This window comes from Tachypleus tridentatus, chromosome 10, assembly GCF_004210375.1.
Source record: "Tachypleus tridentatus isolate NWPU-2018 chromosome 10, ASM421037v1, whole genome shotgun sequence".
Lineage (NCBI taxonomy): Eukaryota > Metazoa > Arthropoda > Merostomata > Xiphosura > Limulidae > Tachypleus > Tachypleus tridentatus.
In genome coordinates this window covers 174,606,896-174,632,036 of record NC_134834.1, presented here as the reverse complement: position 1 = coordinate 174,632,036, position 25,141 = coordinate 174,606,896, and the positions used below count along the sequence as shown (strand labels likewise).

The 25,141-nt window shown below is 32.0% G+C and overlaps 2 long non-coding RNA genes across 7 annotated transcripts in view; one reads left to right on the top strand and one right to left on the bottom strand.

The window, feature by feature from the left end:
- LOC143230961 (uncharacterized) overlaps window positions 1–13,497 on the bottom strand; it is a 47,725-nt gene extending 34,228 nt beyond the window's left edge. For all 6 annotated transcript variants that reach the window (XR_013016708.1, XR_013016713.1, XR_013016711.1 and 3 more), the window contains exon 1: window positions 13,111–13,497. This is a non-coding gene — a long non-coding RNA (uncharacterized LOC143230961). The remainder of the gene's footprint in view (window positions 1–13,110) is intronic.
- Window positions 13,475–24,106, top strand: LOC143230964 (uncharacterized). Its single transcript, XR_013016714.1, has 2 exons — window positions 13,475–13,908; window positions 22,895–24,106. It is a non-coding gene; the product is annotated as an uncharacterized LOC143230964 (long non-coding RNA).
- The last annotated feature ends 1,035 nt before the right edge of the window (window positions 24,107–25,141 follow it).

Below are 25,141 nucleotides of genomic sequence, written 5' to 3'. Positions count from 1 at the left end.
AGTCTGATATATGCTGGTAGAACTTATATGTCAGGAGAACTAGTTAGATATAAACAAGTAAAGAAAAACTTTAAAAAAACAGGTTTGTTTTTTTCTTACAGTAAAGCCACATCAAGCTAGCTGCTAAGTCCACCAAGGGGAAGACTTATAAACAATGATAGCTGGTGTCAGTCCTTCAAAAACAATAGAAACAAGAAAGTAGGGATGGTGTTCACATCATCACTACATAATACTACATGCACACAGTGTAGTAGAATCTTAACATACAAAAATAGAATAAATTAAACCAAACTGTGATATAATGATTATATATGTTGTTACATGTTAATTCTTACCTGTGCTATCATGTATTGATGATGTCAATACCATCTTGTTTGTATTGTTTATGAAGGATTAATATTATACATCCTTACAATTACATCATTGTTTTGAAAAGTTGTTCTTTACTTCCTTGCTTATTATTTTAATACATTATTTTAACAGACACAGAAAGTAGTATTTATAACCAAGCTCTAAATACAATGAGGCTCCAACTCTTTATCTATTATTGGTTGGTAATTACTGTTTCATCGTATACTTGAGCTTTTGAAAGGAGCCCAAAATTTCTGTAAGAAAGTTAACTTCAAGGGGTAATGGTAGCATCGTTTAGGCTGGAATTATAAATTTATTAAATTACTACTATCTAATAACACTTGTAAAAGCAAATACACCGTTTAAAACCATGTCACTTCAGTGAAACTGGTTAACACCATTGTTTTGGTTTTTGATTTATCATGTAATATAAAAGAAACAGACGAAAGAACAAGAAATTCAAACATTTTAACTATTATGTTTACAGACATTACCAGAACTTGTGACTCAGTCACTACATATAAATTGTTATTAAAGGAACCACTGTGTAGTTTGTATTGTAAAGTTCTGATGACTTATTGACGAGATATTTAGAATACATTTAATGAACAACCCGAACCACCTTTATATAGGCAGAGCTACCGCCTGCTTTGTGTTCATAGAACTAGTCATGGATATGCTGGTAAAAGTAGCATGATCAGCTGCTGGTGGTGGTGGTGGTGGTAAGCATGTTCAAGAAAAGATATTTCAACTGCAAAAATTCTGGCAAGAGAACCTACCAGCTGTTGTAACTTTCATCAAGTAATACCAGCATGTTGTCTACAAATAAGAATCAATATGAAGAGACGATGATATAAACACCACAAGGTAAATACCTCGGTATACATATATACAGATAAGTACCAGTATAAATATGAAAACAGTAGTATTGAGTTCTGGTCAGATGAACACAGGGTATAAGAAGTGAAGTAAAAAAAACAACATTAATTTTAATTGTTTTGTTTAGCAAAATAACTGTGAAACTGTTTTTCTGTTTTTGCACAAACCTACACAAAGGATTATATGTGCAAAATTTGTGCTTAATATCTAGAAAAAGAGTGTATTAACTCTTTGTCTGCTGGTGGGTGGGGACAATGTTAAGTTTAGGAAGATAACAGTTTAAATTATATTAAAGGTTATACTTGAGGTGAGGCTTAGGAGGGATAGTGTAGTTAACTACGCCAATAAAATATGAGTTCGCAATGCAACCATTTTAATTTTTGTTAACCTGAATATGACCTAAGAAGGTCGAAACGTGATTCTCTACTTTATTTTAATAAAGCTTTAATACACATCTCAGCCTTTTAAGATAATTTCTACTTCGAGTGAGTTTCTCGTCATCACCAACCAAGACAGATTTAAGATTACGCTCATTACAGATCTCGCATCACAAATATATTTCACAAAGTCATCCTCATTTCATCTGATACTCCAGAACGATGGCAGCTAGTCAACAGTACCTCAATGTCAAACTACCGATAGTAAAAAAGCCGGTAAGAAATATTACATGCATTAATTTTAATTTTTGTCAGAAAATAACCAGAAATAAAGTCCACGTCCATGAAAAAACCAGAATTGAATAATTTATGTGGACAAAGTATGATCAAATAAAAGCTACGAATAAACCCTGTGTAGAGTCAAAATCAAAAAGTAACACGTCAGAAAGACAAAGTATGGTTAGATTAAAAAGCAACAGAAGTAATACGTCAGATGGAAAGAGCATGGTTAAATAAATAAAATAGAAGTAATCATTTAATTCAGGTATGCAAAGAATGATCAGATAAGAAAACAAATCAAGAAGTAATAAAATCAGGTCAGCAAAGTGTGGTTAGATAAAAACAAAAACAGAAAAAATATATCTGGTCGGAAAAATATAAGATGATAAACAAAAAGTAATAATTCAGGTCTGCAGTGTATGGCCAGATAGAAAGTCAAAAGTAATCAGTCAGTTTGGGAAAGTATGAGTATATGAAAAACAACAGAAGTAGTAAATCAAGTCATCACAGAACGTTGAGGTAAACAACAGAAGTACTGAATCAGATCTTCAAAGAATGTTGAGGTAAACAACAGAAGTACTGAATCAAGTCATCACAGAACGTTGAGGTAAACAACAGAAGTACTGAATCAAGTCATCAAAGAACGTTGAGGTAAACAACAGAAGTACTGAATCAAGTCATCACAGAACGTTGAGGTAAACAACAGAAGTACTGAATCAAGTCATAAAAGAATGTTGAGGTTAACAACAGAAGTACTGAATCAAGTCATCAAAGAATGTTGAGGTAAACAACAGAAGTAGTAAATCAGATCTTCAAAGAATGTTGAGGTAAACAACAGAAGTACTGAATTAAGTCATCAAAGAATGTTGAGGTAAATAACAGAAGTACTGAATCAAGTCATCAAAGAATGTTGAGGTAAACAACAGAAGTACTGAATCAAGTCATCAAAGAATGTTGAGGTAAACAACAGAAGTATTGAATCAAGTCATCAAAGAATGTTGAGGTAAAAAACAGAAGTACTGAATCAAGTACGGCCCGGCATGGCCAAGCGTGTTAAGGCGTGCGATTCGTAATCTGAGGGTCGCGGGTTCGCATCCCCATCGCGCCAAACATGCTCGCCCTTTTAGCCGTGGAGGCGTTATATAGTGACGATTAATCCCACTATTGGTTGGTAAAAGAGTAGTTCAAGAGTTGTGGGTGGGTGGTGATGACTAGCTGCCTTCCCTCTAATCTTATACTGCAAAATTAGGGACGGCTAGCACAGATAGCCCTCGAGTAGCTTTGTGCGAAATTCACAAACAAACAAATAAATAAAACTGAATCAAGTCATCAAAGAATGTTGAGGTAAATAACAGAAGTACTGAATCAAGTCATCAAAGAATGTTGAGGTAAACAACAGAAGTACTGAATCAAGTCATCAAAGAATGTTGAGGTAAACAACAGAAGTATTGAATCAAGTCATCAAAGAATGTTGAGGTAAAAAACAGAAGTACTGAATCAAGTCATCAAAGAATGTTGAGGTAAACAACAGAAGTACTGAATCAAGTCATCAAAGAATGTTAAGGTAAACAACAGAAGTAGTAAATCAGATCTTCAAAGAATGTTGAGGTAAACAACAGAAGTACTGAATCAAGTCATCAAAGAATGTTGAGGTAAATAACAGAAGTACTGAATCAAGTCATCAAAGAATGTTGAGGTAAACAACAGAAGTACTGAATCAATTCATCAAAGAATGTTGAGGTAAACAACAGAAGTAGTAAATCATATCTTCAAAGAATGTTGAGGTAAACAACAGAAGTACTGAATCAAGTCATCAAAGAATGTTGAGGTAAATAACAGAAGTACTGAATCAAGTCATCAAAGAATGTTGAGGTAAACAACAGAAGTACTGAATCAAGTCATCAAAGAATGTTGAGGTAAACAACAGAAGTATTGAATCAAGTCATCAAAGAATGTTGAGGTAAAAAACAGAAGTACTGAATCAAGTCATCAAAGAATGTTGAGGTAAACAACAGAAGTACTGAATCAATTCATCAAAGAATGTTGAGGTAAACAACAGAAGTAGTAAATCATATCTTCAAAGAATGTTGAGGTAAACAACAGAAGTACTGAATCAAGTCATCAAAGAATGTTGAGGTAAACAACAGAAGTACTGAATCAAGTCATCAAAGAATGTTGAGGTAAACAACAGAAGTACTGAATCAAGTCATCAAAGAATGTTGAGGTAAACAACAGAAGTACTGAATCAAGTCATCAAAGAATGTTGAGGTAAACAACAGAAGTACTGAATCAAGTCATCAAAGAATGTTGAGGTAAACAACAGAATTACTGAATCAAGTCATCAAAAAATGTTCACACAAGTGACAGAAGTTGTAAATCAGGTCGACAAAGCATATTCAAGTAAAAGACAAAAGTACTAAATCAAGTCATTAAAGAATGTTCAGATAAATAACAGAAATAGTAAATTAGGTCATCAAAGAATGTTCATGTCAATGACAGAAGTAATAAGTCAAGTTAATATAACAATGACATCATTTTTAAGCGACTAAATTAATAATAATTTTATATTAACTATGCTATATACCGAAAACCTGCTTTATCTAATAATGTTTAGTACAGATGTTCAATTGCATAATTGATTCGGGTTATTTTTTGTGGTTAGGCTTAAGTCCATGGAAAGCGCTTTCAAAACTTCTTTGTGTCACAAATATGTGTGTTTTTACACGTGATATTGACTGTCAAAGACATCTCCATGCAACATTAAAAAAATACCTGTTTTTTTTTTTTCTGGGAATAAAAAGGTTTATAAAACCGAGGTAAGCATGACTAGGCTTAAGTTCCCCTGCCTGTACATAGTCGGACTCAAAGGTTACCATTTTTAGAAAGAGAACTAATATTAAGATAATAGCAACGTGCTCTAAATTTCTCGAGATGTGTAAAAAAGGGGAAAACTTAAACATCTCACTGATTGGATACATGTTTACTGAATATCAGATAAGTGACAAAATATAAAGATTCCACTCACTATGCACACTTTTACTGAAAGCAAACTAATTAGATGTAAAAACCTAATACGCTGTGGTTGTTTCTTTTACTATCAGTGTAATAACAAACATATACCTTGAAAATTGAAGCATCGTACGAATTATTTGTCTTATTTAGAACAATCTTTACTATTACGTTTGTGTATTTCAAGTTAATGCTATAATACAACTAAGTGTTTTTCAATTTCCAATAATGCAGCTAAGTACTTTTCAATTTCCATATCCTAAATTTTTCTTTTTGCAAGAACATTATAATAATAATTTTAAAAAATACCAAAATATAGTTCGTTTCTTAAGCCTAATGTCTAGAAATGGATAAGTGGTCAAAATTTAAATATCGGTTTTTGTTTCATCATGATTTTTACATTACTTATAAGACTGTATCTGTCTGAAACCAAGAAAGAGAAACTTTGGTCATTTATCTGGTCGTAGAACATCAAGAATTAAATACATTATGTCATATATTTGTTACTCTGTGATCTGCTATCAGATTTTTATGTATACCTAATAGTTTTTAATATACTGTTTTCAATCTCAGGCTTTACTGATCTAATTGATAGAAAAAGTTCTAGTCACTTCGCGTCTGGTAAAAGTTCGTAATCTGTTCAGTTTCTCCTTATTTATCATGTATTAAATTAATTAATTGAATTAAAGAAGTGTCATAGCTAAGTGATCACTAAGTAATAATTCGGCCCTAACACAGCATTATTCCCATTGAATAACAAAACTGCCAGAAGAACATAACCCACACCTTTCCATCGAACACATGTTCTGACTTATAGTTAGATATTAGTAATGACTGATTTAAACACAGGAACGCCTAGCGAAAGGCAATTTCTGAACGTTTCGAACTCCAAAAGGAGAAGAAAGTTATCAAGTGCCGAAAGAAGTGTTGCTGTTCATAAATATTTAAAACTCCAGAAAAGAAGCCTCATCATGAGTACCGAAACGTCACTCGTTTCGAAACTCCTTAAGCGTTGTTGTCAATAAACAACGTTTCTTATGTATAACAATAACATAAGCTAAATAATGAGTCATCTACGCTTTCTCTACCTGTGGTATACAACCATGGATTTTAGCGTCGTAAGTCCTTTGACCTGCCGCTGACCTAAGCTGTAGCATCAGTTACTGAAACGTTGTTGTGAGGATATGGTAACTTATTTTACACGATAAAACAATTACAATTTTTAGAATATACTCTTTTGAATAAAATTATTCATAGATAGTAAAATGTAATAAAGATAAAACTGGGAGGTAACATTCAACTGAAAACCACAAGTATTGTGTGAACTAACATAGTATTCACAATCTCTGTACTTTCGAAACATGTGTGCTACAATAGAGTAACGTGATCATAAAACATTTGTAATAATTACTCGCATTTGTATCAAAACGTTATTAGAGCTACATATTTCACTGCAATAACAGATCCCAGCTCACCCTGAAAAATCATAGTTTGAAGGAATGCTTGTCGAAGAATATCTCACGTCTACCTCTCTTTACCAAATTACATATACGTATGTACATATAGGTTTGTTTTTATGTTGTTGTTGTTGTTTTTCGTGAGCGAGACTCAACGGGACTGCTCAATCCTCGAGCGAATTAAGTAACCAATTATTTAATTAGATATTCTGAACAAAATGTTGACAATAACAAATCTAATGTCAACAATAATTCGCGAAAAATGGTGTCTTATAAAAATGGTTAAATAGTAATATCATTTAATAAATATTCTAATCTGAAACACGTAATTAATAATAATGATGTCTTAGCTAAACAGTAGTACCATATAATACATATTCTAATCTGAAACATAGGGTTTATAATAATGGTGTCTTAGTTAACTAGTAATATCATTTACTAAATATTCTAATCTGAAACACGTAATTAATAATAATGACGTCTTAGTTAAACAGTATTATCATATAATACATATTCTAATCTGAAACACAGGGTTTATAATAATGATGTCTTAACTAAACAGTAATACCATATAATACATATGCTAATCTGAAACACAGGGTTTATAATAATGATGTCTTAACTAAACAGTAATACCATATAATACATATTCTAATCTGAAACACAGGGTTTATAATAATGATGTCTTAACTAAACAGTAATACCATATAATACATATTCTAATCTGAAACACAGGGTTTATAATAATGATGTCTTAACTAAACAGTAATACCATATAATACATATTCTAATCTGAAACACAGGGTTTATAATAATGATGTCTTAACTAAACAGTAATACCATATAATACATATTCTAATCTGAAACACAGGGTTTATAATAATGATGTCTTAACTAAACAGTAATACCATATAATACATATTCTAATCTGAAACACAGGATTTATAATAATGGTGTCTTAGTTAAATAGTAATATCATATAATACATATTCTAATCTGAAACATAGGGTTTATAATAATGATGTCTTAGCTTTACAGTAATACCATATAATACATATTCTAATTTGAAACACAGGGTTTACAATAATGGTGTCTTAGTTAAATAGTAATAACATATGATACATATCCCGATTTGAAACACAGGGTTTATAATAATGATGTCTTAACTAAACAGTAATACCATATAATACATATTCTAACTGAAACACAGGGTTTATAATAATGATGTCTTAGTTAAATAGTAATATCATATAATACATATTCTAATCTGAAACACAGGGTTTATAATAATCATGTCTTAGCTAAAAAATAATTCCATATAATACATATTCTAATCTGAAACACAGAGTTTATAATAATGATGTCTTAGTTAAATAGTAATATCATATAATACATATTCTAATCTGAAACACAGGGTTTATAATAATCATGTCTTAGCTAAAAAATAATTCCATATAATACATATTCTAATCTGAAACACAGAGTTTATAATAATGATGTCTTAGTTAAACAGTAATACCATATAATACATATTCTAATCTGAAACACAGGGTTTATAATAATGATGTCTTAGTTAAATAGTAATATCATATAATACATATTCTAATCTGAAACACAGGGTTTATAATAATCATGTCTTAGCTAAAAAATAATTCCATATAATACATATTCTAATCTCAAACACAGAGTTTATAATAATGATGTCTTAGCTAAAAAATAATACCACATAATACATATTCTAATCTGAAACACAGGGTTTATAATAATGATGTCTTAGCTAAACAGTAGTACCATATAATACATATTCTAATCTGAAACACGGGGTTTATAATAATGATGTCTTAGCTAAAAAATAATACCATATAATACATATTCTAGTCTGAAACGCAGGGTTTATAATAATGATGTTTTAGTTAAATAGTAATAACATATGATACATATTCCAATTTGAAACACAGGGTTTATAATAATGATGTCTTAGCTGAACAGTAATACCATATAATACATATTCTAATCTAAAACACAAGGTTTATAATAATGATGTCTTAGCTAAACAGTAATACCATATAATACATATTCTAATCTGAAACACAGGGTTTATAATAATGGTGTCTTAGTTAAATAGTAATATCATATAATACATATTTTAATCTGAAACACAGGGTTTATAATAATGATGTCTTAGCTAAACAGTAATACCATATAATATATATTCTAATCTAAAACACAGGGTTTATAATAATGGTGTCTTAGTTAAATAGTAATATCATATAATACATATTTTAATCTGAAACACAGGGTTTATAATAATGATGTCTTAGCTAAACAGTAATACCATATAATACATATTCTAATCTGAAACACGGGGTTTATAATAATGATGTCTTAGCTATAAAATAATACCATATAATACATATTCTAATCTGAAACGCAGGGTTTATAATAATGATGTCTTAGCTAAACAGTAATACCATATAATACATATTCTAATCTGAAACACAGGGTTTATAATAATTATGTCTTAGCTAAACAGTAGTACCATATAATACATATTCTAATCTGAAACACAGGGTTTATAATAATGATGTCTTAGTTAAATAGTAATATCATATAATACATATTCTAGTCTGAAACACAGGATTAATAATAATGATGTCTTAGTTAAACAGTAATATCATATAATACATATTCTAATCCGAAACACAGGGTTAATAATAATGATGTCTTAGTTAAACAGTAATATAATATATTTTACTATGTTTCTATTGCTACCCAGATCAGATAAAGCTGTAGTTATACTTGCAGGACAACCATTCCCAGATATATTAGAATAGACGATTTGGATTATATTTATCACTTTCATGTTATGTGATGTACCTTTAGAATTATGTTTATAATTTGCATGTTGTGCGATGTACCTTTAGAATTATGTTTATAATTTGCATGTTGTGGGATGTACCTTTAGAATTATGTTTATAGTTTGCATGTTGGGGGGTGTACCTTCAGAATTATGTTTATAGTTTGCATGTTGGGGGATGTACCTTTAGAATTATGTTTATAGTTTGCATGTTGGGGGATGTACTTTTAGTACTATTCATACGACTTGCATGCCATGAAATGGCTCTTTATTATCATTTGTATCACTTACATGTGATGTCAGGAACGTTTAGTGTTATATATACAGTCATGTGAAAAAGGTAGGACACCCTATGAAAGCCTGTGTATTTGTGTAACATTTTTGGATACATAGATATTTAATCTCAATTTCAACAATACTGAGAGATTATAGGAATATAACTAAACAATTAAAACTGAAGAAAAGACTTTTCAAGATCTTCTGTAAATGTTATTCTACAAAAATGCATATTCTGAGGAAAAAGTTAGGACACCCTACCCCCTAATAGCTAGTGTTACCCCCTTTGGCTGAAATAACTTCAGTGAAACGCATCTTGTAGCCATTTACCAGTCTCTGATATCGTTCTGAAGAAAGTTTGCCCCACTCCTCTATGCAGAATTCTTTCAGCTGTGACATGTTTGAGGGTTTCTTGCATGTACAGCCTGTTTCAAGTCACCCCACAGCATCTCAATGGGATTAAGATCTGGGCTTTGACTCGGCCATTTCAGGACTTTCCATTTCTTAGTTTTTAGCCAGTCCTTGGTGGATTTACTGATATGTTTGGGTCATTGTTGCAGGGTCCAGTTTCGCTTCAGCTTTAATTTTCATACAGATGGTCTCACATGATCCTCAAGCACCCTCTGATACACAGTAGAATTCATGGTGGATTCTATGATTGTGAGCTGTCCAGGTCCTGTTGCAGTAAAGCAGCCCCAAACCATGACACTTCCACCTCCATGCTTCAGAGTTGGTATGAGGTTCTTTTCTTGAAATGCTGTATTTGTTTACGCCAAACATGTCTTATGTTCTGGTGTCCAAATAATTCAATTTTGTACTCATCTGTACAAAGAACATTATTCCAGAAGTCCTGGTCTTTGTCTACATTCTCTCTGGCAAACTTCAGTCTGGCCTTGATGTTTCTCTTAGAGAGTAAAGGTTTCCTCCTTGCACACCTCCCATGCAAGTTAAACTTGTGCAGTCTCTTTCTGATTGTAGAGGCATGCACTTTCACATCAACAGTAGCCAGAGCCTGCTGTAGGTCCCGTGATGACATGTTAGGGTGTTTGGAGACCTCTTTTAACATCTTGCGGTCTGCTCTCCGGGTGAACTTGCTTGGACAACCAGACCTGGGCATGTTGGTAATTGATTTGAAAGCCTCCCACTTGTTGACTATTTTCCGAACAGTTGAATGGCCGATTTCAAAATCTTTTGGGATCTGTTTAAATCCCTTACCAGACTCATAATCTGCTACAATTTTCTTTCTGAAGGCCTCAGACAGCTCTTTTGCTCTCACCATGGTGCTCACTCTACTTCAACAGGAGCACATAAAACTGAGGTTTAAATAGGGCAAGCCTCATTCAAAATGCTGAGTAACGATCTTCTAATCACGTGCACCTGGTGTGATACACCTGTGTGTGAGTTGAGCCATTTTAAATGGGAATAAATATGGGGTGTCCTAACTTTTTCCTCAGTTAGAATATGCATTTTTGTAGAATTACATTTACAGAAGATCTTGAAAAGTCTTTTCTTCAGTTTTAATTGTTTAGTTATATTCCTATAATCTCTCAGTATTGTTGAAATTGAGATTAAATATCTATATGTCCAAAAATGTTACGGAAATACACAGGCTTTCATAGGGTGTCCTAACTTTTACACATGACTGTATATATCACTTACATGTGATGTTAGGAACGTTTAGTATTATATATATATCACTTACATGTGATGTTAGGAACGTTTGGTATTATATATACATCATTTACATGTGATGTTAGGAACGTTTAGTATTATATATACGTCACTTACATGTGATGTTAGGAACGTTTAGTATTATATATACATCACTTACATGTGATGTTAGGAACGTTTAGTATTATATATACATCACTTACATGTGATGTTAGGAACGTTTAGTATTATATATACATCACTTACATGTGATGTTAGGAACGTTTAGTATTATATATACATCACTTACATGTGATGTTAGGAACGTTTAATATTATATATACATCACTTACATGTGATGTTAGGAACGTTTAGTATTATATATACGTCACTTACATGTGATGTTAGGAACGTTTAGTATTATATATACATCACTTACATGTGATGTTAGGAACGTTTAGTATTATATATACATCATTTACATGTGATGTTAGGAACGTTTAGTATTATATATACGTCACTTACATGTGATGTTAGGAACGTTTAGTATTATATATACATCACTTACATGTGATGTTAGAACGTTTAGTATATATATACGTCACTTACATGTGATGTTAGGAACGTTTAGTATTATATATACATCACTTACATGTGATGTTAGAACGTTTAGTATTATATATACATCACTTACATGTGATGTTAGAACGTTAGTATTATATATACGTCACTTACATGTGATGTTAGGAACGTTTAGTATTATATATACATCACTTACATGTGATGTTAGGAACGTTTAGTATTATATATACATCACTTACATTTGTGTCATCAACATTTATTGTTGCTTATGTCGCCCACGTTTTGTGATATGTACATTTAGTATTATTTATGTCAGTTGCTCCATCGAGCAAACTGTTATTTGATTTTTATATGATTGAATATTTATAATATAACTATCTTTGAGATAGGTTTTAACCTATTTTAATGCCGTGTTACTTTTGATTAAGTAAACATATTTATATTTAGTCTTCCTATTAATTTGCTTCTTTGTTTTTACTTATAATATACCAAGATATAAGATATCATACAATATTAGTTACTCTGATGTGTGAAGTTGGTTTTCCTTCGTGGACACAACAGAGAACCCAATGTGGGTTTACTATAAGAAAAACACTCACACAAACACACACTCTAATATACGATAAACTCTTAGAAGTTTCTACAGTGTTGTATTATAGTAAAATAAACTTTAAAATCTTCTCCATTTATGGTCATCGCACAAGCTCATCGTTGTTTTCTGGTAACACTTTCTCACGAATAACTACTATATGAATCACGTTCCCATCATTTCTTTTAATGTTTTCGTCTAGGTTATACGACTGGCTTACTGTGAAGTCAATGTTCCTTCTTATTTATAAGTTTGTATAAGTTTTAAGACTGGCTTACTGTGAAGTCAATGTTCCTTCTTATTTATAAGTTTGTATAAGTTATAAGACTGGTTTACTGTGAAGTAAATGTTCCTTCTCATTTATCAGTTTGTATAAGTTGTAAGACTGGCTTACTGTGAAATAAATGTTCCTTCTAATTTATCAGTTTGTATAAGTTGTAAGACTGGCTTACTGTGAAGTAAATGTTCCTTCTAATTTATCAGTTTGTATAAGTTGTAAGACTGGTTTACTGTGAAATAAATATTCCTTCTAATTTATAAGTTTGTATAACGCTTCATTATGATATTATTCACTTGGTCTGGCATGAGACTTAATGTCGTTTATAGCACGGACTTGTTACAACATGAATTTGATTTGTTAATAGTAGTGATTTATTTCTTCTTCTAATTTATATATATATATACATATGAGTATTTAATTCAATTATTAATCTGTACTGAAAGATATAGAAGGTAAATAATGATACGTACTTGTGTCAAATAAAGCTGCATCAAACGGGAGAATTGTGATGTATTTCAACTTACCATATACTTCCTGATGTTCACAACACAGACATAAGGTCTGATTCTATATTCATATGATGGTACTATTATCTCAGGGACGATGATGGAAGTGGTAGAGATCCGTCGGTTACAGTCTTTCAATTCCAGGATGTTTTTCGCAAGCTTACCTCTTCCGTCTCGCAATGACGTCATCGCATCAACATGGCTGCTTGTGTTTGTCTGCTTACGGTTGAAAAATACATGTCTAACTTGACCACAGAACTACTGCCGTTAAACAAGCAAAGTCATAAAAAACAAAACTCAGTGACGCGTCTGTTTTTTAGACGTAATCACGTGTGTATAACTAGGAATTCTCGCCGTTACTTCCAGGCAGGTTTTTCAGCACTGGGCGCCCTTGCCTTGCCTAGGCCAGTAGGCCATGGCAACGTCTCATGCTTCAGGCATTATAGCGAACTCACACGCTTGCAGACGGATTTTAGCATACACCAAATGTGATCGCTGCACATATGTATGTTTATACACGCCTCAGATACTTCCTGCCTGTTGTCCTTTTGTCGATATCCCCTTCCTTTCATTCATTTTTTTTTCTCCCAACGGCTGAAAGAAAGGTTTTAACCCTTCATAGACACAGCCACCATCTGCTTACGTAACCCTGTGGGCGTGTCCGCAGCGGTGTCAATCCTTCTAGCCCGGGAAGTTCGGGGTCGTGGGAAGTCAGTAGCTGTGATCTTAAACCCTTCTTCGACTTTCTGTATGTAACAATCTCAAACAGAACACCGTGTTTCACGTGGCTTTCTCCCCTGTTCTAGAGTTCAACTGGTAGGTATGTTTTTATTTCTATACCACTTCATCATAGGAATAAATAAAAACTATTCACAAGGTTTGCATAGGATTCATTTAGTAAAGCCCTCAATTTTTATACAGATATTTAGTAATATAAAATAAACTAATTTTTAAACTTTCTGAAATAATTCCTTATAGTGCAAAAAGTATTCAGAAATAAAACCACAACATAACTTCTCGGAACTAAAACTTAGTTGGAATATTTTACACGTTAGTTATACCGCTTAGACAAACAAAAATGAAATGATGTTTCCTGGTCATTAAGTAAAACGTTAAAATCACTTAAGAGTAATTTACTAGATTCCGTTTGGTCGACACAACAAATAGTCCAACGTGACTTTCTCTTTAAAAGAAAAATACTCAAATTCAAATAAGATGATTTTATGTTCAGTCGATTTCACACCTCTTTCTGTTTCAAAGATTCTGTAAAGTAAAAAGATGAATATTCAGTTGTAACCTGGTTCCAAGAACAAGAACAGCTTTCTTCTGAAGACTGTTCATTTTTAACACTAACTTTAAAAAAAACAAAAAACAATAATAAATAAGTAAGTAAAAACTGGTCGTCCATATTTGTTTCTCTATAATCTTATATCATACAAAACTTCTTCTCGAATTTTAAAAACAATACATTATATATAAAATTTAGATTTGAAGTTTATCTCTCTGAGGATTGGTGTACAGTGACCAAAGCCGTATCGTTGGTAATGCTGGTTGTGCGTTCGCATAAGGCAACAACTCAAATAGGGGGAGGGGCGACTGCTGAAATCACTGAAAGAACGAAATAATGGGGTAAGTTAAGGGCCGAAAAATGTATTTGTTTCACTGGACACCATCAAACATCAGTATAGTTTTGATAATACAAACATTACATGTATAAATAGCCAGTCCACACTAACACAGTATTATATCTTTTCTCGAAAGATTTTTAATATATTGGAAATAATATATTATTACACAGATAAACATAAGATTTTTTAGCTGTTGAAGAGGTAGTTGAGTGACATGTACAGTTAAAAAACGAAAACTGCTATTGCTTTAACAAGAATAATTTAAAGTAAATAAGATCTCTTTATATTACATAGCATTTATTTGTATTATTTCGAACAGAAGGCAAGATTATCAGTTATGCCATGAACTTGCAAATATTATGCTGAGCTTCTGTAAATCTTGAATTAACACAAGACTTTGACCTATTTCTGTGGCACTTAATAGAGACTTAAATTTAAGTGTTGATTCTTGTCTAGCATTTCGCTAACTCACACTTGCTATTTCTTGGAACCACTGATTATTCTGCAGGGATCTAAGAACGATCGAGGCCATGACTAGAGATTTCACTAAACTGAGTTGTGAGTCAAGATCGCCGTCTCTACTAAACTCAGTTGTGAGTCAAGATCGCCGTCTCTAATTCACCGTTTGTTGCTCCCGTTACTTTCTTTAGACACGTGCACACGAGTTCGTCTAAGGTGGGAAGATAACAAATGATCCTGGTTCTGAGGCGCACACCAACAAATATTCCACTTGTTTGCCCTCACAGCCCATACTGAAAACGTTAATCAATGACCTCGTAGGTGCGAGCGAGCCAGGATACCCTGATATCCTTTAAGGGTTCAGTGGCCTGGCAGTGCACTTACCTTACAAGATGCAAACAATGCAGTCACCTGAGAAGATACAAACAGTGCAGTAATCTAAGAAAATGCAAGCAGTGTAACCACTTGAGAAGATACAACCAGTGTATCCAATTGAGATGATGCAACCAGTGTAGTGACTTGAAAAAACACAACCAGTGTAGCGACCTGAGAAAATACAAGCAGTTCAGTTACCTGAGAAGACACAACCAGGATAGCCACTTGAGAAAATACAGACAGTGCAACTTCTATAACATAGACGAAACACATCCATATGAGGAGGAAAAGTCAAAACTCTGTTTCTGTTGGTGTTCAGCTAATTTTATCTGAAACAAACACTAAAGCAGAATATTCTCAGCATGAAAAGAACAGGCTACACAGATAAACATCTTACTTGGATGCTGCAATGAAACAAGTTCTTCAGTTGAATCAGAGTGAAATGCTAGAAAGCAATACAAAGCTACACATGTCTCTGCTGATCATGGATGGTTAAATCTTTGACACTGTCGAATATCTCATTGAGGACAAATTAGATAACTACGACTTAAATGTTGAAAAGCTTCGTCAGATGTGTTTCTGCGGAATATTGAGTTATTCATTGTGGCAGTAATGAAGAACAGATGCAGAGGACCCAGTTGATGTTTGACGATGGGTACCAATGATCTGTGTTATTTACACAGCAAGACATGACTCCAACTGATCAACTCTATGTAACTTCATTCAGGGTCTGACAAGCGTCGCTCTGGTGTCTCATGACGTAATCTCAGTGTCCATGACGTTTGAAATAATTTGTATAAGACCTCCAAATATCAGAAGCTATCTGCAGTGTTTCAGCCAACTAAGAAACACTTCCAACGTTCGAACGCTCCGAAATCTTTGAGTTGACAGAAAATGTCTCAGTGAAGCCAGTCAGTTATTTTACCTGAATGGCAGCCGCTCCAAGACAATTATTATGACAACTTTTGTTTTTTAATAAAAAAAAATCGATAACTACATTCTTTTTGTGAAGAGCAAGCACCATCTCTAGAGTTCGAGCACAGAAGGGAATTAGGGAACACAACTTGTTGTGGCCACAGCAAGATGGTCAAAGAAAGATATCAACAACATGACGTAAGCTATATCAAACTGCCTGACGTGGAGATTACAGCTGATTATAGTTCATCTCATGCGGATGGACTTATTGCAATGATTTCTTTTACAGTGCATCTTCTGTGGAGCAGATCAGCTAGAAGAATGGGATAAGTACACCTAAAATGGTTAATTAAAGCTGAAAAATAATGGGCTACGAGAATTTAATTAGAAAGTGAAATGCTCATTCTATCAAATGCAAATTAGAATAATGCAACAAAATAGAAAGTATTACAGCCATTAGATACTTGAAACTTAGTGTTTCAGATTAAACTCTGAGCGGCGCCTCCTTGGACTATAATATATCTCGAAAAGAGGGTTGATTCCACTTATGGTATTTAATTATCAACAGAGAACCAAGACATTATTTATTGGCTTAAATGGAACTAGGAACGCATTGGCGTTGGTGTTACTTCAAGTTACAGGAAATTAAGTTTCCGATGAAAAACTGAACAAACAATCAATATATACACACAAACACATAGAACACACATCAGGATACACACACACACATAGAACACACATCAGGATATAAACACATACACATACAACACACATCAGAATACACACATACACATACAACACACATCAGATATACACACATACACATACAACACACATCAGGATACACACACACACATAGAACACACATCAGGATATAACCACATACACATAGAGCACACATCAGCATATACACACATACACATAGAACACACATCAGGATACACACACATACATATAGAGCACACATCAGGATATACACACATACACATAGAACACACATCAGGAAACACGCACCAACCGCTAGAACTCACATCAAAATATACGCACCAACAGATAGAACTGACATCAAAATATACACACCAACAGATAGAACTCACATTAAGAGATACGCACCAACAGATAAAACTTACATCAAGATATACACACCAACAGATAGAACTCAGATCTGAGTGATGACTGCTTGGGGCATACAAACTGGTAAAGTTTAGCTACCAAACCTAAGGAGGCTTTCGCAGAGTATCTGGAGTGAAGGAAACACTGATATGGTGAAGAACACTGTTTTACAATCACATCTCAATGTTAAGTATATCGTGTTCAATTATTCCAAGTTTCCTCACAGTACAAAATTTTCGTAGAACAAGCAATACAAACTGTAATTTGTCTTTAAGATAATATGATTAGTAGTTAGTTAACCAAATATCATTCACACGGTACGATACTGTCCTAAAACAAACAGTAGCAGTTGTGAGAAGTGTTATTTATTTTTTTACGTTGTACCTAAGATATTTCATTTTCTTAAACAACTTGGAAAAACAAGTATATCTTCACGTAAACCCAGTAAGTTAATTTCCATTTTCTTGTAAATAATGTTTACTTCTCTTAAAATTATATCACACGAAGTAAGATTGTCCTTTTGCAAACATTTGTGTCTGTAACTCCCATAAACAGTGTTCAGTTCTCTTAAAATTATATTACACGAAATAAGATCGTCTTGTCACAAACATATGTGTCTGCAATTTCCATAAATAATGCTTAGTTATCTTAAAATTATATTACACGAAGTGAGATTGTCCTGTCACAAACATTTGTTTCTGTAACTCCCATAAATAGCCTTTACTTCTCTTAAAATTATATCACACGAAGTAAGATTGTCTTGTCACAAACATTTGTGTCTGCAACTCCTATAAATAGTGTTTAGATATCTTAAAATTATATTACACCAAGTAAGATTGTTCTATCACAAATATTTGTGTGTGCAACACCTATAAATAGTGTTTAGTTCTGTTAAAATTATATTACACGAAGTGAAATTGTCCTGTCACAAACATTTGTTTCTGTAACTCCCATAAATAGTTTAGTGTTTAAACAAAGTAAGATTGTCTTATCACAAACATTTGTGTCTGCAACACTTATAAATAGCCTTTACTTCTCTTAAAATTATATCACACGAAGTAAGATTGTCTTGTCACAAACATTTGTGTCTGCAACTTCCATAAATAGTGTTTAGATATCTTAAAATTATATTACACCAAGTAAGATTGTTCTATCACAAATATTTGTGTGTGCAACACCTATAAATAGTGTTTAGTTCTGTTAAAAATGTATTATTCGAAGTAAGGTTGTCCTGTCACAAACATTTGTATCTGCAACACCTGTAAATAGTGTTTAGTTCTCTTAGTTCTCTAAAAAATATATTATTCGAAGTAAGATATGTCTTGTCACAAACATTTGTGTCTGCAACTCTTATAAACAGTGTTTACTTCTCTTAAAATTATATCACACGAAGTAAGATTGTCTTGTCACAAACATTTGTGTCTGCAACTTCCATAAATAGTGTTTAGATATCTTAAAATTATATTACACCAAGTAAGATTGTTCTATCACAAATATTTGTGTGTGCAACTTCCATAAATAGTGTTTAGTTCTGTTAAAAATGTATTATTCGAAGTAAGGTTGTCTTGTCACAAACATTTGTGTTTGTAACTCCCATAAATAGCCTTTACTTCTCTTAAAATTATATCACACGAAGTAAGATTGTCTTGTCACAAACATTTGTGTCTGCAACTCCTATAAATAGTGTTTAGATATCTTAAAATTATATTACACCAAGTAAGATTGTTCTATCACAAATATTTGTGTGTGCAACACCTATAAATAGTGTTTAGTTCTGTTAAAATTATATTACACGAAGTGAAATTGTCCTGTCACAAACATTTGTTTCTGTAACTCCCATAAATAGTTTAGTGTTTAAACAAAGTAAGATTGTCTTATCACAAACATTTGTGTCTGCAACACTTATAAATAGCCTTTACTTCTCTTAAAATTATATCACACGAAGTAAGATTGTCTTGTCACAAACATTTGTGTCTGCAACTTCCATAAATAGTGTTTAGATATCTTAAAATTATATTACACCAAGTAAGATTGTTCTATCACAAATATTTGTGTGTGCAACACCTATAAATAGTGTTTAGTTCTGTTAAAATTATATTACACGAAGTGAAATTGTCCTGTCACAAATATTTGTTTCTGTAACTCCCATAAATAGTTTAGTGTTTAAACAAAGTAAGATTGTCTTATCACAAACATTTGTGTCTGCAACACTTATAAATAGCCTTTACTTCTCTTAAAATTATATCACACGAAGTAAGATTGTCTTGTCACAAAAATTTGTGTCTGCAACTTCCATAAATAGTGTTTAGATATCTTAAAATTATATTACACCAAGTAAGATTGTTCTATCACAAATATTTGTGTGTGCAACACCTATAAATAGTGTTTAGTTCTGTTAAAAATGTATTATTCGAAGTAAGGTTGTCCTGTCACAAACATTTGTATCTGCAACACCTGTAAATAGTGTTTAGTTCTCTTAGTTCTCTAAAAAATATATTATTCGAAGTAAGATATGTCTTGTCACAAACATTTGTGTCTGCAACTCTTATAAACAGTGTTTACTTCTCTTAAAATTATATCACACGAAGTAAGATTGTCTTGTCACAAACATTTGTGTCTGCAACTTCCATAAATAGTGTTTAGATATCTTAAAATTATATTACACCAAGTAAGATTGTTCTATCACAAATATTTGTGTGTGCAACTTCCATAAATAGTGTTTAGTTCTGTTAAAAATGTATTATTCGAAGTAAGGTTGTCTTGTCACAAACATTTGTGTCTGGAACACCTGTAAATATTTATATGCAAAAACGGCTCGTTTGGGTTGAGAAAATATTTTACATAGAAGAGCGAACTTCTATGTAAAATATTTTCTCAACCCAAACTTTTTTTATATAAATTCTCAACAAGTGGGTTTCTCGACATCACTGACCTGTAAATATTGTTTAGTTCTGTTAAAAATGTATTATTAGAGGTAAGGTTGTCTTGTCACAAACATTTGTATCTGCAACACCTGTAAATAGTGTTTAGATATCTTAAAATTATATTACACCAAGTAAGATTGTTCTATCACAAATATTTGTGTGTGCAACACCTATAAATAGTGTTTAGTTCTGTTAAAAATGTATTATTCGAAGTAAGGTTGTCCTGTCACAAACATTTGTATCTGCAACACCTGTAAATAGTGTTTAGTTCTCTTAGTTCTCTAAAAAATATATTATTCGAAGTAAGATATGTCTTGTCACAAACATTTGTGTCTGCAACTCTTATAAACAGTGTTTACTTCTCTTAAAATTATATCACACGAAGTAAGATTGTCTTGTCACAAACATTTGTGTCTGCAACTTCCATAAATAGTGTTTAGATATCTTAAAATTATATTACACCAAGTAAGATTGTTCTATCACAAATATTTGTGTGTGCAACACCTATAAATAGTGTTTAGTTCTGTTAAAAATGTATTATTCGAAGTAAGTTTGTCTTGTCACAAACATTTGTATCTGCAACACCTGTAAATAGTGTTTAGTTCTCTTAAAAATGTATTATTCGAAGTAAGATTGTGTTGTCACAAACATTTGTGTCTGCAACTCTTATAAACAGTGTTTACTTCTCTTAAAATTATATCACACGAAGTAAGATTGTCTTGTCACAAACATTTGTGTCTGCAACTCCCATAAATAGCCTTTACTTCTCTTAAAATTATATTACACGAAGTGAGATTGTCCTGTCACAAACATTTGTTTCTGTAGCTCCCATAAATAGTGTTTAGTGTTTACACAAAGTAAGATTGTCTTATGACAAACATTTGTGTCTGCAACTCTTATAAACAGTGTTTAGTTCTCTTAAAAGTATATTACGCGAAGATTGTCGTGTCTAACTCTCATGTAAATTTAGTTTTCTGAAAGTTATTCTTATGAATTAAGTTTGGCATGTTGCATTGATCGTCAGTTTGTCGATAACTTCAATATACAGTGTTCAGTAAGATTGTAACTTATCTTTAAGTTACATTAAACAAAGTAACATTGTTATTTTCATGCAGGTTGATGATACTTTGTTTAAACCAACAATGTTTTGTTTCCGTAATCCTGACTAGATCTAACGGCTCTTGACCGAAGAAGGTCGAAACTTTGTTCGCTCTTCTACGTAAAATATTTTCTCAACCCAAACGAGCTTTTTTTGCATATATATTTCTCTACAAGTGGGTTTTCTCAACATCACTGAAAGAGGGCAATAACATTGACACGTATATTATTGATTCAAAGCTTTTTCCTTTTAGCAAATTTTGTGATAAGCACAATTTATTTATAATGTTTTGCCACTTTTCACAAAGCCTAATGAGGTTATTATGAAATTTAATCTTACAAATTAACATAACAGCTAACGTTCTTTGCGCCTACTTTTACATAATCTAACACAAACCAAACACTTCACTGTTCAAAGTTATTATTTTATTAAACATTATCAGGGATTGTGATTAGTCAGTTATTTTACACGGTGCACGTGTTTTCTCACTATAGGTCACATAGTTCACACAATAACTTCAGGACATCAATAACTGATAATCTCTATCTTAATCTTAGATACTCCAACATACATCTAAACATGTATCGTGTTTTTTGTTTTTAAGAAGTAGTTACCTTTGGTTTGCTCGTTTCCAAAATCCACTTTCAAATCTGGCAAACTCACTTTAGCAAGGTCACCTTAAAAATGCTAGTGAATTAAAACAATCAGAACTTATATACGAGAGGTCATATAAACACAGACTCTGAAATTGTTCTGGACGTAAGTTTGTGTTTATGTAAATTACAGCATTGAATTCGATTAATTCAATAAGCATTCTAGTATTTACAATATTAAATAGATTTTAATATATTTATTAAAGAAAAGAGTAATAAATACTTTGTCAAAATCTGATAGACATATTACATGAAGCTTTTCATACACAGTTCTAACTTAGTGATTAATAATTCACTAAACAAGCTCAACCTAATCACGTGCTCTTAAGATAAGGGCGGAAAACTGATCACATGTGATGACGACCGAAGACAAAGTGATCATAAAAGCTATTAGTGGTTTACCTGTCACTCATTATTAGGGCTAATTATTATTAACTGTAATTTTTCTTGAAGATTTTTAGGAGCAATTTCTGTATAAATAATTATGCTTTTTATTTTTGGTTTAAGAATTTTCTGTGATCTAAAGATAATCTTAATTCAATATATAGTGTTTATTTATGTTAAAGCTACTTGAAACAATATAAGTAAAAAGATCCGATTATTTCCAGCAGATTGTCTTATTGTGTTTTCTTATAGCAAAGTCACATCGGGCTATCTGCTGAGCCAGCCGAGGGGAATCGTACCCCTGATTTTAGCGTTGTAAATCCGTAGACTTACCGCTATACTAGCGGGGAACCATATTGTCTTATTACAAACAATGTCGATTGTGTCTTTAACTTCCAGCGGATTGTCCTATCACAAACAGTGTCAGTTGTGTCCCTAGCTTCCAGCGGATTGTTCTATCACAAACAGTGTCAGTTGTGTCTCTAGCTTCCAGCGGATTGTCCTATCACAAATGCTGTCAGTTGTGTCTCTAACTTCCAGTGGATTATCCTATCGCAAATAATATAAATTCTTTCTCTACTTTCCAATGTATTTTCTTGTAACAAACAGTGTCAGTTGTTTCTTTAAATTCCAGGAGACTGCCCTATCACAAATAGTGCCAGTTGTGTCCATAACTTTCAGCGGATTTTCCTATCATAAACACTGTCAGTTTTTCTTTAACTCCTAGCGGATAGTTGTGTCATAAACAGAGTCACTGTTAAAAGCTCACCATTATTTTATAAACAATGGTTATTTAACACACAATTCTAAAAATAAGACAGTTTTTCATTCTCAAAAGTACAATAATATACTAATAATTTATGATACGAGATTAAAATCAGTAAACAACCCGATGAAACTGGAAAACAGTCTCATACGCTCCATATTTTTCGAATAATATCAATACGTCATCTTCAGGAATGTTATGTTTTCTAGAAAATAACCCACATTTATACAATTATCAGAAGACCAGTTTACATATTACAGAATTTCACGCCATCTACTGACAACATTTCCATCAGGTTATTTGTCCTTATTTAATAATTCAAATGTACTTTATAATATTTAATTATCTCAACAGATTCAAATATATTCATACTAAATAAATCCCTCATTAAATTGTATGTTTAGTTTCGCTGATGTGTTCTGCTAAAGGTAATAAAGTAACATTTACGTTTTTAACTTTTCTTTTGTGTTCATTAATTTTATATTTCTTCTATTTTGCCCTATGTAAACAATTTTATATTAATATCATATTTTATATATACCAAATGTTTTCTATTAAACCAATGTTATATTTAACTGTATTAAGAAGTTGGATAATTTTATATTTCTTCTATTTTGCCCTATGTAAACAATTTTATATTAATATCATATTTTATATATACCAAATGTTTTCTATTAAACCAATGTTATATTTAACTGTATTAAGAAGTTGGATAATTTTCTTTATGGGTTTGTATTTCGGAAAAATATGTATTTTTTTACATTTTTTCGTTATTTGACAGGATAAGCCTAGTACAAATGACATTACCAAACATCCTTTCATAGCTTTTTCTCAGTAAATGGTTTTAAGTTAATATTTTGTCCCTTTTCGTTAGTTTATTAACAGCTCAATCAACAACATCAGAATTAAAACGTCTTTCTACTGCTCTGTGTTTAATTAATATTAACTCATTATTAATATCATTCTGTTTATAACATAATTTTTGTATCCTAACAACAAAGGAGTAAAAACCACTAGTTTTTTTTAGTGTGACAAGACTTACGATGTAGTTGAATGATTATAGAAAAGGTTTACCATAAATGGAAGTTCCCAATTTAGTCTTTAAAACACCAAACTGTTTATCGTTTAACACCAACTATGAATTATTTTTTATAAAGTTAAGATTATTTAAAATCTACTGTATTTCTCTGGTAATGACTCTAGTTTATAACATTCTTCATTTGCTTGTTTTATCTTTGCTAATAAAATTTCAAACTTTTTGTCCAACGTAATTTTACATTTAGAAATATTTTCCTGTTTAGTTTTTCATAACTTCTTTTCTCACGCCGTCCAGTCTTCAGTCATTTCTTTAGATAGAGATAAATGCAATAAATACACTGTATGTTTTTTCTTTTACAGCTCAGAAACTTGTTTTTTTACCAAATCACAATATTCGTAATCTTTTCTTTAGTCTTCTAAAGTTGATATTTCACTTTATTGTGTCTGATGTTGTGATCCAACTTCAGAAGTTGATATTCCACTTTATTGTGTCTGATATTGTAATCCAACTTCTGAAGTTAACATTACACTTTACTGTGTGTGATATTGTAATCCAACTTCTGAAGTTGATATTCCACTTAATCGTGAGTTTTTAGCGTATAACATCACACATGTGCCAAGGAATTTTAAAAACACACAACACCAGTTGTATCTCTAACTTCCAGGGGATTGACATATCACACACAGAGACAGTT